This window comes from Neovison vison, chromosome 1, assembly GCF_020171115.1.
Source record: "Neovison vison isolate M4711 chromosome 1, ASM_NN_V1, whole genome shotgun sequence".
In the NCBI taxonomy this organism is placed as follows: domain Eukaryota; kingdom Metazoa; phylum Chordata; class Mammalia; order Carnivora; family Mustelidae; genus Neogale; species Neogale vison.
In genome coordinates this window covers 117,119,088-117,135,726 of record NC_058091.1, presented here as the reverse complement: position 1 = coordinate 117,135,726, position 16,639 = coordinate 117,119,088, and the positions used below count along the sequence as shown (strand labels likewise).

General features: G+C 41.0%; 1 protein-coding gene across 2 annotated transcripts in view; it reads right to left on the bottom strand.

Annotated features, from left to right (window-relative positions):
- FKBP5 (FKBP prolyl isomerase 5) overlaps positions 1–11,331 on the bottom strand; it is a 114,816-nt gene extending 103,485 nt beyond the window's left edge. For both annotated transcript variants that reach the window (XM_044254840.1, XM_044254835.1), the window contains exons 1-2: positions 11,237–11,331; positions 4,233–4,331 (exon numbers count right to left, since the gene is read on the bottom strand). The gene's annotated coding sequence lies outside the window, so the exon portion shown is untranslated. The remainder of the gene's footprint in view (positions 1–4,232; positions 4,332–11,236) is intronic.
- Between the last annotated feature and the right edge of the window lie 5,308 nt (positions 11,332–16,639).

Genomic DNA, 16,639 nt, shown 5'->3' with positions numbered 1-16,639 from the left:
CATGATCCCAGGGTCCTGGGATCGAGTCCCACATCAGGCTCTCTGCTCAGTGGGGAGCCTGCTTCCCTCTATCTCTCTGCCTGCCTCTCTGCCTACTTGTGATCTGTCTCTCTGTCAAATAAGTAAATAAAATCTTTAAAAATATATATAGCAGAACAATCCTGGGAAACTCTCTTCCACATCACTCACACTCCCTTCAGGGTCCCTCACTTCCTTTATGCTCAGACTCCTCTCTCTAAACTTTTGTATTATAGAGTAGAAGGGTCCCATTAATCCTAACAACCATTAGGATATCTAAATTTAATTCAGTGATATCTCAGACTCAAAGGTATATCTGATAAATTCCATGCCCATAATGAAATGAGTACTGAAAAACAGCTAGAAAAAAGCAGTAGCGAAAAGAGGGATATGAAAGTTACAGTGTAAAGGAAAGAAAAAGCAAGAAAATGTGCACAAATATAAGGTAGAAAGTAGAGTCCAACATAAATTAAGTGGAGAAACACAGATAAATAATACCAAAATCTAATCCATTTTAGATATCTGGCTTTTTTCCTTTTCCTAGCCTCTAAAGGAAAAGGAAGAAAAAATATATATACATATATACATATATATATGTATATATATATGTGTGTGTGTATATATATAACAACTGAAAAACCATTTACTTCTAAGAAACCATTCATTTTAGAATTTCAGAGCTGCAAAGAAACCTTAAAATACTTACCTAATCCAACCCACCCATTTTACAATTAAAATAAGGCTCAGAAAGGTTGATTTTAAGTTGCCTAAGAACAAATGGCTACTGAATCTCACCCCAATGTCTACACCTACCAAACTAAGCTTCCTAGAAATGTATTTTACTCCTCCATTTTCCTTAATAGCTCTTAATAACTATTAATTAGTTTCAGCATAAGCATCTCACAATCTACTTATTATTCCTAATTCCCTTAGAAGAAAATAACCATTCTGGATTAGGTTAAAGCAATATGGAATTTTATTCATTTATTCCCAAAGTCAGTAATCTCAAATAGGGTCCTGGTTCTTACCAGGAGATTCAAACATTTCCCAGAAGAGCATAAAGAAAAAAGATCTCCGAAAGCTGATCAAAAGCAAGCCAAACTGATAAACTACAATCCACTGGGAAAGGAATCAAGCCCAAGACCCCTGGAGGCTGGATGACAGCTAGTGGGAAATGCAATGGATAGAACTTATTTTCCCGTTTCTATTTTATACCCTCCTAACTAACCATAGGTTCCTATCTTTCTGACAAACATCAATGCCAGGAGTCTGTAAAGAAAAGAAATGAAGAGAGTATCCTGTCACTTTCAGCAAAGGTGGCTTTTAGACAGAAACTATCTTGACCAGGAAATATGGCGTGAGGGATAAGTTTTAACGTAAACCCATAGACTCATACCTTTAGCCTTAAAAACACCAGGAAGTCCTGAAAATGTGTTATGTACACTTAGAATTTCCTCCACTGAAAAGCACTTCAAGATATGTTGGGCTGGAAGGAACTCATCCTAGGCTGTGGCCTCATGAAGTCTGTTGTTTACACACTGCCCCCCCTCCATAAACTGTGGGCCCTGCCAGCCACTGTACTCCAGGGTATTTGAACTGATCCTGAAGTCTAAAATAGAACCTTAGCTTAAATACAGTGAACACATAGGCCTTAATACTGAAGTGTTTGCCTATAGAAGGCTGACTGAAACCTTCTCTGGAAGGGAAGAAAATGTCTTAGTTTACTTTAGGAACATAGCTTCCTTTATTATGCACATGAAGTTCATTATAGATTAGGAACAATCTCCTGCTTTAACATCTTAACCAAATCAAGATCATTATACTGAAAATGAAAAGGACAAAAAGATTAAAAGAGTCATTATAAAGTTAGAAACAAACTGTTTTAGTGACTCAATGAACTTAGGAAGTAAGAGTAAAAATAACTAACAAGAATAATGAAGTTACTAACAGCTGAAGAGGAAAACTGGGAAGAGCTTTTCAGCTGGGGGTAAGGGGAGGGGTGTTCGTGTGCAGCTGCTACAGGGATGGTATTTAAACATATTTAGTTTCAAGACATAGGTAAAAATTTGGGCCTCAAGTTTAGACAAAAGATAGAGATTTCCGGTCTAGTAAAGCAGAGCAATGATTAAGTTTATAGAGAAAGAGAAGGTTATAGAAAAAACATTTAAAACAATAGCAACCCTCAGATATTATACTTTGAATATAACCTAACCTTTCAGATGAATAATACTTATCATACAGATATGAAATATTTGGACTGCTTTGTTCTAAATGAAAAGCTAAAAAAATTAATTTTTTTCTCAGGCTATGAATTAACAGAAAAAAAACTAACGATTAAAATAGTTTCATAATTATGGTTTGTCCAAAATCAAGTCTCTGAACTAAAACACAATGCTTCTGAAGTTTCTCTATTTGTAAGAAAACTTTTGGAAAAAAAAGAAAAATCTGATGCACCAATACTACTACTATTTTACAACAGTGGTGAGAACTTAAAAGTGCATTACCAAAATGCGGATAATTAATAAATCTGGAGAACAGGTATATGGAAGTTCATAATACTATTCTCCCCAGTTCTGTGTAGTTTAAAACTTCCATAGTTAAAAAAAAAGTCTTTAAAAAGCCTACCTACAGATATTTTAAAAATTCTTTTCAATTAAAAGAACTTTTCTGGGGCGCCTGGGTGGCTCAGTGGGTTAAAGCCTCTGCCTCCGGCTTGAGTCAGGATTCCAGGGTCCTGGGATCGAGCCCCACATCAGGCTCTCTGCTCAGCGGGGAGCCTGCTTCCCCTCCTCTCTCTCTGCCTGCCTCTGGGCCTACTTGTGATCTCTATCTGTCAAATAAATAAATAAAATCTTTAAAAAAATAAAACTTTTTTTGAGAAAGCATGAACACAAGTCGGGGAGGGGCAGGGAGGGGGAGAGAAAGACTTCCAAGAAGGCTCCACCCCCAGCAAGAGCCCAAGGTGGGGCTCCATCTCATCACCTGAGCCAAAAATCAAGACCAACTGAGCCACCCAGGCACTCCAGATATCTTAAAAATTCTATCTGTCGTTAAGGGTTGACAACTCAAAACAAAATTCTAACAGAAAAAAACTTTTCAAATAATGTTTTATTGATTCTCAATAGATTAATGAAATTTAATGTGTATGAAAGGGAGAAAAGATCCTGTGTCATTTTAGAGGACTATAAATATGTTCATTAAAAGGGAAAAAATCCATTTACCCATGTTGGCTGACGCTGAAGAACTGTTATTTTTCTCTTCAAAGAACTTTTAATTTTTGTTAAAAATATATATATAGTCCATATAAACATATGGTTTTAGTTAGGAAAAGCAAAATAAACATTTATTCCCAGTATCAATGATTAATTCATTGGACATGCTGGTTAGCTATCATATTATTTCAAACATCTTCCACTCTAGTAAATAATCAAATAAACAACTTTTTACAGAAATGCAAAAAAAAAAAAAAAAAGGACCAATATCCATAAATTAGAAACAAATATTTAAAATTACATAAACTAATGGGGGGGAAGTTGAAAGTTTTTAACAATGATCATAGTTTAAGCTAGGATTTAAATAGATGAAATTTAAGTCGTATCACTCTACTGAGACTATGATAGTACCGCAACTAGCAGAGAACAAATTGACCGCTTAGATTTACCACTTACTGATAAGCAAGAGTAGTATATATGGTTTACGAGCGCATATCTTTCCTCTCTATGATAAACAGCACCACCCAAAAATGATAAGTAGATTTGTTTGCCTTCTCTTCATCTGTAAGTTCCAAGAAATAAAAACTATACATGTCTGTGAAAAACCTGGCACGCTGTAGGGGTACAACTCTTCTAACAGGAATAATCACTACCTTCAATTCCCAGAAAAGTATTGCTAGCTATCAGTCTCACTTCCTAGGTGATGTGCATAGGATAACAAAATCAAGCAGGGTTTCCTTGCTGGCAGTTCTGCCTTGAATCATTTTCAGAATCTTATTTCTTCTAATGAAACAGGTCATTAGGAAACTTTAGAGAGAATCCGCGTGTATATATCTATGTAAAGACAAAAGAAGGCTGACAGAGATTCTCTTTTTCCCCATCACTATGAAAGCACTGATGAAGTCTGAATTGAGGTATTTCACTTTATGCAGGTAACAAGATCACTGTCCTCTTCAACAAATTGTTGTAGCTTTTTTCCTAATTAAAGTAAAAATTACATACCGTAAAGTGTCCAGATCTTAAGTAGTCAGCTCAATAAGTTTGATCAAGCGCAACAACTGGTCAATCTTGATGTTCCTTGTATTAGGCCTTGCAACTTCTCTGTAAGTTAAAAATTATATGAAAATAAGAAGTTACACAACAAGTATACACTGAATTAGCATTACCTAAGTTACAGAATACTTCTATCTCCCCAGAAAGGTCCCTTTTGCCCCCTTCCAGTCAACCACAGCCCTTACCCAGAAGCCAATGTCCTGATTTCTATCACCACACCTAAAGTTTTGCCTGTTCTTATATTTCTCATAAATGGCATCATTTGGTACATACTTGTGCCTCGCTTCTCTTGCTCTGAATAATATTTCTGAGATTCATTTATGTTGTGTGAATCAGTAGTCAGTTCCTATTATGAAAAAAGCTGCACTAACATTTTACATCAATCTATTTGCAAACATGTACTTTATTCCCCTTAATGCAATAAAATTTCACTTAAAAAGGGGAGGGTTCCCACATATAAATGAGCCCATAAAGTCATATAGTATAGAAAAATGGACTGATTGCCCATAAACATATCACAAAAATATATAGTTATATAAAATACAAAAAATATAGGTGTTTTATCTGTGTGAGTATGTGTATAAATGAATAGATTCTGAGAAGTCCACCTGGAACCAACAAAGATATTTTTTAAAAACTTATAAGTTCATAGTGAAAATAAATCTAAGATGGGAATGCTGTCTAATTTTTCTTAGTAAGTATTATGTATTAACCCAAGAATGCTTCAAAAGAGAAACAGATTTCTTTCGATCTAAGTTGCCCTGTTCTGCTTCAATGAAATAGCTCCTTCTCATAACAAATCTCCTCTCCAAACTAGAACTTCAAAATATTAAATGTTACCTCCACTACATAATAATTTTTTATGCACGGTGTAAAACCCAAAATATGTGTTAAAATTACAAGTTTTATCTTATTGTCTTGCTTTTTAAAAAAGTTAAACGGGAAATAATCCATTGGCTAATACTTAACATGGGTAAAAAACATTCCATCTTCATGGAGAATATATTCTGAAAAGGATTCAATCTCTAGAATGTTTTCTCCATCCCAAAAAGTAATTTACTATAGCATTAAGTCTATGACAAACACATCTTGACTTTGAAATCCCACTGCGTATTTTTCAGCTGAAAGCAGAGGAGGTTCTTTAACTTCCAGAGGTAGTAACATTAAGGAACATACATACAAATCTGATTTTTTAAAAGATCGGTTTGAAATTCCCAGCCCTGCTTTTGATAATTAGGTGATCATTTTTAGGGACTAGAAGTGGATCCTCATTTAACATCACTTATAAATTGCCAAGATGGAGGCAGAATGCTACAAATGGTTCTAGAAATTTACCACTGCTTGCTTTAGGAAGAGTTTGCAACTATAAAAGGAGGAAGCAATCCTGTTTTAAAGGTGTTTGATCTTTGTTCATCTTTTATTCCTCCTCCTCCAAAATGAGCAACTTCAAGGACACACAATTCTAATGTACTACGTTTTTAAAAAACATTCTTAGCATTTGGATGTTCCTTAACTTTCACAGATGTGTGATTATTCACTTAACCCATTATTCACTCTGAAAATACATCATTTTCACTTTTCTAATAATTATACCATTTTCTAAAACTAGGAAAACAGTTTCGATTAACTTACAAAAAACGACAGCAGCTCTAAACAGCTACAACCTCCAACTTTCATTATCTTTTTCCTGTTTTAAAGAATTACAATCTTATTCTTATTCTGAAAGTGTTTTTCTTCCAGACCAAGAGTAGAAAACAGATACAGCAAATGTGTAGACCCCATACTCCCTCTGGTGGTCCTTTATTCTCATTAACTAGCTGTTTTCCAAAAGACTGGAAGTAAATACTAAATTAAGCATAAAATGAACTTGCTCCATTTAAGGATTATATATAGCCTTAAATGTTTAAGTTTCAACTGAGTACAGGCCCATTCTTTTCATTAAAAAACATGAGATATAATCATTTTGAGTACTTGAATTTTAGTGTTTCAAATACTGCTAAAATATCCTTAGTAACCTGTTACACAGATTAGTTACAAGGGTGCATAAGGACCTACTATAACTAATTTTAAGCTGTCTCTTCTGACAGAAGAGTCTTTTACCTGGTATGTATCTTTTTCATAAATTAAGTCGCACTTAAGTAGTTATTGATTTTTTTTTTAAGATTTTATTTATTTATTTGACAGAGAGAGAGAGAGATCACAAGTAGGCAGAGAGAGAGGAGAAGCAGGCTCCCCGCTGAGCATAGAGGCTGATGCCGGGCTCAATCCCAGGACCCTGAGACCATGACCTGAGCTGAAGGCAGAGGTTGAACCCACTGAGTCACCGAGGCGCCCTTGGTTACTGTTTTTAAATCAATAGTTACTTTCATACTAACAACCACTTAATCTCCTATGTGTGTAGATTTCATTTTCTTTTACACTTTGGGGATATATTATCAGAAGTTAAAAATGCCCTGTAGGTCGTTCCTCTCTCCTTGGCCATCTTGGCGACTGCTCTTGGTTGGGGTTTGTCCTGCATCTAAATAGCAAGAAGATGGTGGCTGCACAGAAGAAAAAGTCACTGGAGTGGATTATCTCTGGGCTCCAACTCAATATAAGTGGACAGTACATGATGGGGTACAAGCAGACAAAATGATCAGAGATGGCCAAGCAAAACTGGTAATCCTAGCCAACAACTGCCTGCCTTGAGGAACTCTGAAATACAGTACTACATCACGTTGGCCAAAACGTGTTCATTACTAAAGTGGCATTAATATTGGACACAGCATGTGGAAAATACCAAAGTGTGCACCCTTGTTATCAACGATCCAGGCGATTCTGGTATCATCAAAAGCATGCCACAAAAGACTGGTAAAAAGTAAATCATGCAAAATTTTTCTTTAATAGGGGTGCCTGTGTGGCTTAGTGGGTTAGGCCTCTGTCTTCGGCTCAGGTCATGATCTCGATGGATCGAACCCCACATCTGGCTCTCTGCTCAGCAGGGAGCCTGCTTCCCCCTCTCTCTCTGCTTGCCTCTCTGTCTACTTGTGATCTGTCAAATAAATAAAATCTTAAAAATTTTTTTTCTTTAATAAAACTGGCCAGAGATTGTTTGATAAAACAAAATGCACTGTAGAAAATTCAGAAATGTATAATTAAAAAATCTAATTTATTAATCAGCTAGGTTAAAAAGTTTAAATAGTTTCAGGGTGCCTGTCTGGCTCTGTCGGTGGAGCATGTTACTCTTGACCTCCAGGTTGTGGGTTCAAGCACAACACCGGGTGTACAGATTTCTTTAAATCTTTTTTTTTTTTTTTAAGATTTTATTTATTTATTTGACAGACGGAGATCACAAGTAGGCAGAGAGGCAGGCAGGGGGGTGGGGGGAGCAGGCTCCCTGCTGAACAAAGAGCCTGATATATGGCTTGCTCCCAGGGCCCTAGGATCATGACCAGGGCAGAAGGCAGAGGCTTTAACCCACTGAGCCACCCAGGTGCCCCAGATTACTTAAATCTTAAAAAAAAAAAAAAAGTTCAAATAGTTTCAGAATTATAAAATATACATATTTGGTTGTTCAGTATTAAATAATTACAGAATTTGGTGTGGCAAAATATGTACAATATAGATTTTTTTCTTGGGGTGCCTGGGTGGCTCAGCCAGTAAAGCATCTGCTTGCTGCTCAGGTTAATGATACCAGGGTCCTGGGACCAAGTCCCAGTCGAACTCCCTGCTCACAGGGAGCCTGCGTTCTCCCTCTGCCTCTCTCATTAATAAATAATAAAATCTTTTTTAAAAAAGTACAGATTTTTTCTTTAGGAATTGTGAAAAAATACAGTAAGGGCCTGTATAGAGATATTCCAGTATGACATGCATATTACTGTCAAATAAAGCCACATTGATGTCTAAGAGGATCATCTGATTTATTCCTCAAATTAGCTATTTTAATAAATGTCCTTGTTTTTTGTGGTTCTATTCATTCAAAAATATTTGCCCACTCCCAAATTCAAAATTCAAAAGGAACCACACCTGAGGATAAATGACTTAAACACACTCACAATGTTTACCATATAGATGTGAGACTTCAACTTATGCTTAATTTTGAAACTGAAATGTGGTTGATAATTTTATGATATGGTCTACCACAAGTTAAAGTGGACCAAAAAACCCAGTAAAATACCTAAAAACTGAATCTGAAAATGGGTTATTAATTACAGTTACTTTATAAAGTTCTTAATTTATGCTTTTATACAAATAAAACTGTGAAATATAAGTTTAATTTATCATACGTGGTATATTTAAATATCACCATAGGATACAGATTATAATACTTATTATACATAGTAAATTACACATAGTAGTTAAAACTAGTATATTCCTATACACTTTAAAGAACAATCACCTAAATCATCCAAAACATGAGGACCCCCAGACTTATAAGATTCCTTACAACTATCTATATAGAATAAAACCCACTCTACAGGACAAATCACTGTTCAGCCAACCTACCGTAAGCATCAAAAAGACAACTTAGCTTTTTTTTTTTTTTTTAAAGATTTTATTTATTTATTTGACAGAGAGAGATTACAAGTAGGCAGAGAGGCAGGCAGAGAGAGAGGAGGAAGCAGGCTCCCTGCCGAGCAGAGAGCCTGATGCGGGACTCGATCCCAGGACCCTGAGATCATGACCTGAGCCGAAGGCAGCGGCTTAACCCACTGAGCCACCCAGGCGCCCCACAACTTAGCTTTAATAGCAATAATTTCTTCTACAGCTACAGAAAGACGATGTTCTTTCTTCTCTAGACTGATTCATTCTAAGCTAAGAAACTTTTAGGAAACTAAATAACCCAAAGTATGTGTTCTCTTCCAATCCAAGAATAAACAAAAAATTGAAGTTTTGATTAGTTGCCTAATCCAGTACTTTGCGTTTTTCATGTTGAACTGGTTAAAATTATATTTTAAAAAAGAAATTCATCTAAACTACCATAACTAAAAAATTAAAGATTCAGAAAAATATTTGTTCTGTTAAATGTTGTAAAGACAAGGACCTCATAACTTTAAGCCCGTTGTTTTAGTGATAGAAAACATTTCATAAAACCATCTTTGATTTTGTTTTTAAAAATCCCAGTCACAACAAGTCTATTGGTTAAAGCATACAGCTTTAAATGGTGTTATTAATTAGCTAGGTAAATAGTAAAATTACAATTCAGTAAAATACTAATAAAGTAGCATAATTAAATCAAAACTATAACTTTGTTCTTAAGAAGTTACACTTCTATTAAATATAAATCATCCCCAGAAGATAGTAAAGACACAGCAGAAAAAAATCGAGCTAAATCAGGTGTTATAAATAAATTTAAATATGTAAAAACTACATTTTAAAAATTGTTATGTATTTTTTTCTGTAGATGCCTTATATTGGTCAGAGCCGTAACTGTAGATTAAGTGGAGGTCAGTTGGGAGAGAGACAAAGAGAAAATGGTAAGTGAAAGTATCACAAATAAAGATTTCCCTAAAAGAATAAAAAATCTTTCAAGTCTATCCTTGAATTTTGATTCAAACACCAAGAAAGAAAGCTACTATAATTCTCTAAAGTAAAAACCCTCGGGAGTGGGGGGGGGGCAGAATTCCATAGACTATTAAAAATACTTAACCGAAATATGCCTTAACTTTTCCCTTGTCCACAATCTAACAAAATGGTAAGACAATGAAAATAAACACTCCTGCCTATCCTCAGCGAGGCAAAGAAAGCTCCCATTCAACGCTAAGCCTTATTCCAATGGAAAACATCCTCCTGAAAAGTAAATCCAAAACCACGAGCTCAAACTACTTCATGCAGAATTTACTGAATGGCGGCCAAACGTTGTACACGCTGTCCTGAACCACAGATATCTAGAGTTCTGCATTCTCCATTTACTTTGTACCTTACTATGCTTTTGCCACCACTGCAGAAACCGAACTGTTAAGTAAGACTACAATGTTCCCCAAGCTCGTCCTACACGCTGACCCCATCGAATGGTTGGGTTTGTTTTTAATCAATACTGGGTTTGGCTTCTATACGATCGCCAGCACAGCTTTCCAGACATCAGTGGAAGCAGTTCTAACATTCTAGGAGTGAACCGAATGAGGAGCCCTAGAACAAGTTTTAACTGGCTTTCACCTGGCAAGAGAATAATCACCTGTTAGAACGGCGCTGCAATGGCACCCTCCAAGAGCGGCCGAGCACCGGGATGCCGTATCCCAGCCACTTGTCCCATGGCGGCAGGTGAAGGCGGAGAACACGCATCCACACCCACCGCCCGGGGAGCGCAAACCGAAAGCGAGGAGCGCAGCCGCGGGACACTCCGTTATCCTCGCCCGCCACGGGCCCCGCCAGGTGTGCGCGGCTCCATCGCGCCCGCGGCGTCCCGGCGCACCGCTCACCCCGGCTCCACTTCGCCCGCCGCCCGGGCCCCAGAAGGCGAAGTTTCTCTCCCGCCCGCGGCAGCTGCTGCTCACGCGCCGCCCGGCTCTCGGCGGGTCCCGCAGCCTGCTCCGGGCGGTCGCGGTCACAGGCGCCGGGCCTCGGGCGAGTCGGGGGCCGCCGACGGGAGCCGGAGCCGGGACCTGTCACCTCGGGCGGGAAACAAAAGCCGGGTGAGGACAAGCCGGCGCGACCGGCCTCGCCTCCGCGAGGGGGAGAGCGGCGGGGGCGGGGAGCGGCTCTCGCGGCCGCCGGACTCCGCGCCTCCCAAAGGGAGCACCGGCCCCGCGGGCCGGCGGGGCACAGAGGGGCTCCGCAGTGGGGCTAGGGGCACCCGGCGCGCTCGCCTCGAGGCTTGCCCGGCACCGTTCTCCCCGAAGCGCCGCTCCGGGGGGCTGGGAACCCATGCGTGAGGGTGCGCCGCAGCGCGGCGGCCCCCGGACCGCGAAGGAGGGAATTCGGCTCCCGGGGCGCTGCGGCCGCCCGCCCCATCCCTACGGCCATGGCGCCGGTACCTGTCGCAGTGGTTGCTCCTCGGCCCTGTCTCTCTCTGCCTCACCCGCGCGCTGCTCTGCCCCCAGCCCGCCCGGCAGGCCGTCCGCGCGCTGGACGCCGCCGCCCGAGACTGGCAGCGCCCGCGAACCGGCCCGAATCCCCCGGGCAGCGCCCGGCACGGTCCCGCCCCTGCCGGCCGCAGGACCCGCCTTCCATAGGGCCCTGGGGCTGTCAGTCCGCCCCCAAAAGGCGCGCGGGCTGTCGCTCCGCCTGTCCGGATTGGTGGCCGCGCGCCGTCCATGCAAATGAGACCCCGCCCCCGTCCATTTGCACCTCCGCCTTAGTGTAAACTCCGCCTCTCCACAGCTGCCCACGTGTCTGGCCCTTGGCCTTTGTGGGGCCTGAGGGAAGGGATGGAGGAAACTGACCGACGCCCCCTCACACCATCTCTTACCTCCAGAGAAACTCATGCCTAAACAAGCTAGTTGACTTCACATCTGAATAGTATCTCTGAAAACTCTACCCTCCTGTTTACCCGGCCTACCCCTCAGAGGATGGAGAGGGGTAGGCCTGGCTGCTTGCGTCAGGTAATCGGACTAGGTTAGCGCCAGGAAGTCAAAGATGCCCAGTTGAGCCTGGGGAAATCCCACTTTGAGACCGAGTTTAGCACGCAGCATTTCTCTATGGACACTAAGTGACTGTGAAGACAGTGGTTGGCCGTGGCTTTCTGCCTTTTAAGCGTGAGATACGAGGCGATTGAGACGGCAAAGGTCCTTAAAAATGTTTGTGTTCTCTGATGGGGCCTCCTGTCGCACCCCACCCCTGCCATCAACAAAGGGGTAGACCTGCTGCACAAACTCTCCTTAAGGAGGGGCCAAACTCCTCCAGCTGGAAGGCTGGCTCCCTCTGTGTAGTTCCCCATAGAGATTCAGATGAGGGTCTTGAGAGTTGGCCGCACCTGGCCTTTAGGGGATAACTAAGTCAATCCCCTCACTGTTAAGAAAACTGAAACCTAAAGTCCCATAGCTATGGAGCTTAATAGTCACCTGTGGAAACCTGATGTCTCATAACCAGATCAGAAGCCACATCTCTGAGCTCCAAATCTGCTCTCTGCATTATGTCATGTTGGTCATTTAGGTATTTCTGAGAAACTTCTTCAACAAATCACCATCACCGCCTTCAGGAGGTGGTGCCTGCAGAGAGGGCAACTAGAACCAACACTGAAACCTCAAGGGCAAGGGACCTGACTTAATGCCTGGAAGTTTCGCTCTTTACCAGATGCCACTGAAACAATTTATTCATGCATTAATTCAAAAAGACACTAGTGATTAAACCCAAACTCAACCTTTTATCCTTCAATGATTTGTTCTAAAAGTTTCCAACACAAGTTGATTAAGAATCTACCAACAGGGGAGCCTTGATAAAGCTTGGGGCTCTTGGCTTGATAAAGCGTGGGGCTCTTGGTTTCATCTCAGGTCATGATCTAAGGGTTGTGAAATCAATCCCCCCGACCTGCTCTGGGAGTCTGCCTGTCCTCTCCCTCTGCTCCTCCCCCTTTCTCGTGTGCATGCGCTCTCTCAAATAAATTAATCAATTTAAGAAAAGAATCTACTAATAACAAATGCTGTGCGCAGAGTATACATAGGTGAAAAGACACTGTGACAGCTCTTGAAAGCTTTAGCCAGGGAAATAGTAACATCCACAGCACCTGTCAATACCACTTACGTTACAGTGGGTAGCTCCAAGAAGAAGCAATTGGCTCTTCCTGGGAAAGGCAGGGAAGGCTTCACGGAAGAGGTGACAGTAGAGCTGACTCCTAAAGATGGAGTCTTCAAAGATGGTGTTTGCCAAACAGAGGGATGTGGAAGAGGAAGGAAGGGGATTCCCGGACTCCAGAGGATAGTGTGAGCAGAAAGCACGCAGACCTGGAAAAGCCTAGTAATTGAGGGAACAGCGAGGAGAAATATGGGCAAATCTGCAGGGCTGTGTGGTCATGTCACATGCTCTGGGACCAGGCTCTTCCAGGAGGAAGACAGAAAGGCCCTGGAGGCTGCCAGGCTGTGTTGTAACACACCGCAGCAAACAACAACAGGGCCTGTAGATACAGCTGCAGGCTTTTTTTTTTCTAGGCCAGAGTCTGTGGGGAACAGTCAGTTCCACAGTTCTGATGGCAGCCTGGCTGGCCCCACCCACTCTCTCAGAAAACCACTCCGGTCACTGCACTTGCCCTCCTTGGCATTTGGAAACACGTGTGCTTGCAATTTCCCCAAACACTGCTGCCCTTCAGAACTCAAAGATAACGTGGGCTATGGCTGCAGACACCTTGGTGTGGGACGGACAGCCCTTTCCTAATGCACAGAGTGGTTCTTTTCAGGGCCTGTTACCAAGGCTGGCTTCAGGGGCATGTGACCTGCACTTGGTTTCATGCTCTGCTGTCACTGTCTTGAGATTCTTCATAATTTTTCAACATTGCATTTTCATTTTGCTCTGGGACCTGCAAATTATGTAGCCGGTCCTACCTGTCACTGTCACTGGGAATACTGTGATCCTGCTCAAATCATATCTCATTTTTAAAGTACTTGGCATTCACTAGGTTTATTCACATGCACTGTATCACTTGAGTCTCACAATGGCAATGTGGGGTAGGTCTGCGTTACTAGCCCTATTTATTAGCCAAGAAAACTGAAGTTTGGCTAACTTCTCCAGGTAGCACCTCAAGGAGTGGCAAAGCTTGTATTTGAACTCAGCCCACACAAGCCCTATTCCATCTGCTATGGAGCTACCTATTGTTGATTTCAAAATCCTTTCAAAGACAGATTTGCACAGGAAGGATGTACTGGGGTTTTTTGTTTTTGTTTTTGCTTTAAGTAAGCTCTACACCCAACATGGGGCTTGAACTCATGACCCTGAGATCAAGAGTTGCACGCTCTAACGGCTGAGGCAGCCAGGTGCCCCAAGGATGCATTGTTTTAAGAGTCAGAACACATGGTGGAGTGAATATATGTCATTTCATGGCTTCTTATCACATCTGCACAATTTTTCATTAATTTTGAAAAAAATTCAGCCATTGTATGTTTCAATACTGTTTCTTACTCTTTCCTTCTGGGCCCCCAGCTGAAATACCTTTTAGACCTTCTCACTACATCCTTTTATTTTTCATTTTTTCTATCTTTTGTTCTTCAATGCTATGTTCTAAAAGTTTCTTGTGACTACTTTTCATTTCACTAATTCTGTCTTCAGCTTTTAATTTTTTTTATTTTTAAAATATTTTATGTATTTATTTAACAGAGAGCGATACACGCAAGAGGGAACATAAGCCAGGGGGTTGGGGGAGGCGTGGTGAGAAAGGGAGAAACAGGCTTCCCACAGAGCAGAGAGCCTGATGTGGGGCTCCATGCAGGGCTGGATGCAGGGCTCTATATGGAGATCGATGTAGGGCTCGATCCCAAGAGCAGAATCATGACCTGAGTTGAAGGCAGACACTTAATGACTGAGCCACCCAGGCACCCCTTTAAAAAGCCTTTACCTTTGGGGCACCTGGGCGGCTCAGTGGGTTAAAACCTCTGCCTTCAGCTCAGGTCATGATCCCAGGGTCCTGAGATCAAGCCCCACATCTGGCTCTCTGCTTAGCAGGGGGCCTGCTTCCTCCTCTCTCTGTCTGCCTCTCTGCCTACTTGTGATCTCTGTCTGTCACATAAATAAATAAAATCTTTAAAAAAAATAAAAAGCCTTTAGCTTTTTAAAAAATTCTCCTCTTGGGGTGCCTGACACGCAACTCTTGATCTCAGGCTTATGAGTTCAAGCCCCACGTTGGGTGTGGAGTCTACTTAAAAAAAAAAAAAAAAAAAAAAATTATCTTTTAAACCCATCCATCAAGCTCTTAATTTGTTTTTTGGTTTGTCTGGGTTTGGTTTGGTTTTTTGTTTTGTTTTATTTTTTATATTTTTTTATTATTTTTTAAAGATTTTGTTTATTTATTTGACAGAGAGAGATCACAAGTAGGCAGAGAGGCAGGCAGAGAGAGAGAGGGAAGGAGGCTCCCCGCCCAGCTGAGAACCCAATGTGGGACTCGATCCCAGTACCCTGAGATCATGATCTGAGCCGAAGGCAGAGGCTTAATCCACTGAGCCACCGAGGCTCCCCTTGTTTTGTTTTTTAGTTCCAAAATTCCTAATTGGGTCTTTTTCAGATCTGCTGTGTCACTTCTTATATTTCTTATATCTCTTGTCTTGCTATAATTTTAAAGCTCAGCTTTTCTCTCTTTAAGCAGAGAAAGTGTAGTTGTTTTATGTTTTCTGTCTATTAATTTCAATCTAGTGTCCCTATGGGCCTGCTTCTGTTGTCAGTTTTAAACTACTGGTTCTTCCTCATGTTGTTTTATCTCCTCATGTACCTGGTTATATTTTGGACATTGTATTTGAAAAATCATTTGAGGGAACAATAATAATATCTTCCTCCCAAAAGGATTTCCATTGGTTTCTGCAGGCATCTGAGGACACTAGCAAGCTAGGATCACCTTAACTCAGTTTCGGGGCTTCTGATTTTCTGAGCATCCCAGATGACTTGAAGCTGGAGGACAGTTTGTGGGACAGTTTGTTTATTTATGTTTCCTCCTTACCCCATGTTGCAGTTCTTTGAGGTTCTAGTCAAAGATTGGGGGTTGTTTTAGTCATATATTGTTTCACAGCAAACTATCCCAAAATTCAGCAGTTTAATTGTCAGTGGACTTTTTCTTAAAGGGCCAGATGGTAAATATTTTAGATTTGCAGGCCATATGGTCTCTGTTACAACTACTCAGCTCTGTCATTATAGTTCAAATTAACCATAGACCATACATGAATGAATGGAATGGCTGTGTTCTAATAAAACTTTATTTGCAAAGCCAGGCAGTCATTCCCAAGCTTATAAAAAAAAAATGAGTGAAAAACCCACAACTAACATCATGCTTAATAGTGAAAGAGTAGATACCTTCTCCAAGAAAAAGACAAGGAAAAAGACAAGGATATCCCCTCTTGCCACTTCTATTTAGTATTGTATTGGAGGTTTTAGCCAGATGATTAGGCAAGAAATAGAAATTAAAAGGCATCCAGATTGGAAAGGAAGAAATAAATCTACCTCTCCTCACAGATGACATGACCTTGTATACAGAAAATACTAAAGAGGAGTACCTCGTTGGTTCAGACTGTTAAGTGTCCGACTCTTGATTTCAGCTCAGGTCATGGTCTCAAGATCCTGAGATAGAGCCCTGTGTTGGGCTCCTGCTCAGCAGGGAGTCTACTTCTCTCCCTTTCCCTCTGCTCCTCCCCTAGCTCACTCTCCTGTGCTTGTGCGCTCTCTCTAAAATAAATAAATAAATAATCTTTTTCAAATAAAAACTTAAAAGAAAGAAAATACTGGGTCGTCTGGGTGGCTCAGTCGTTAAG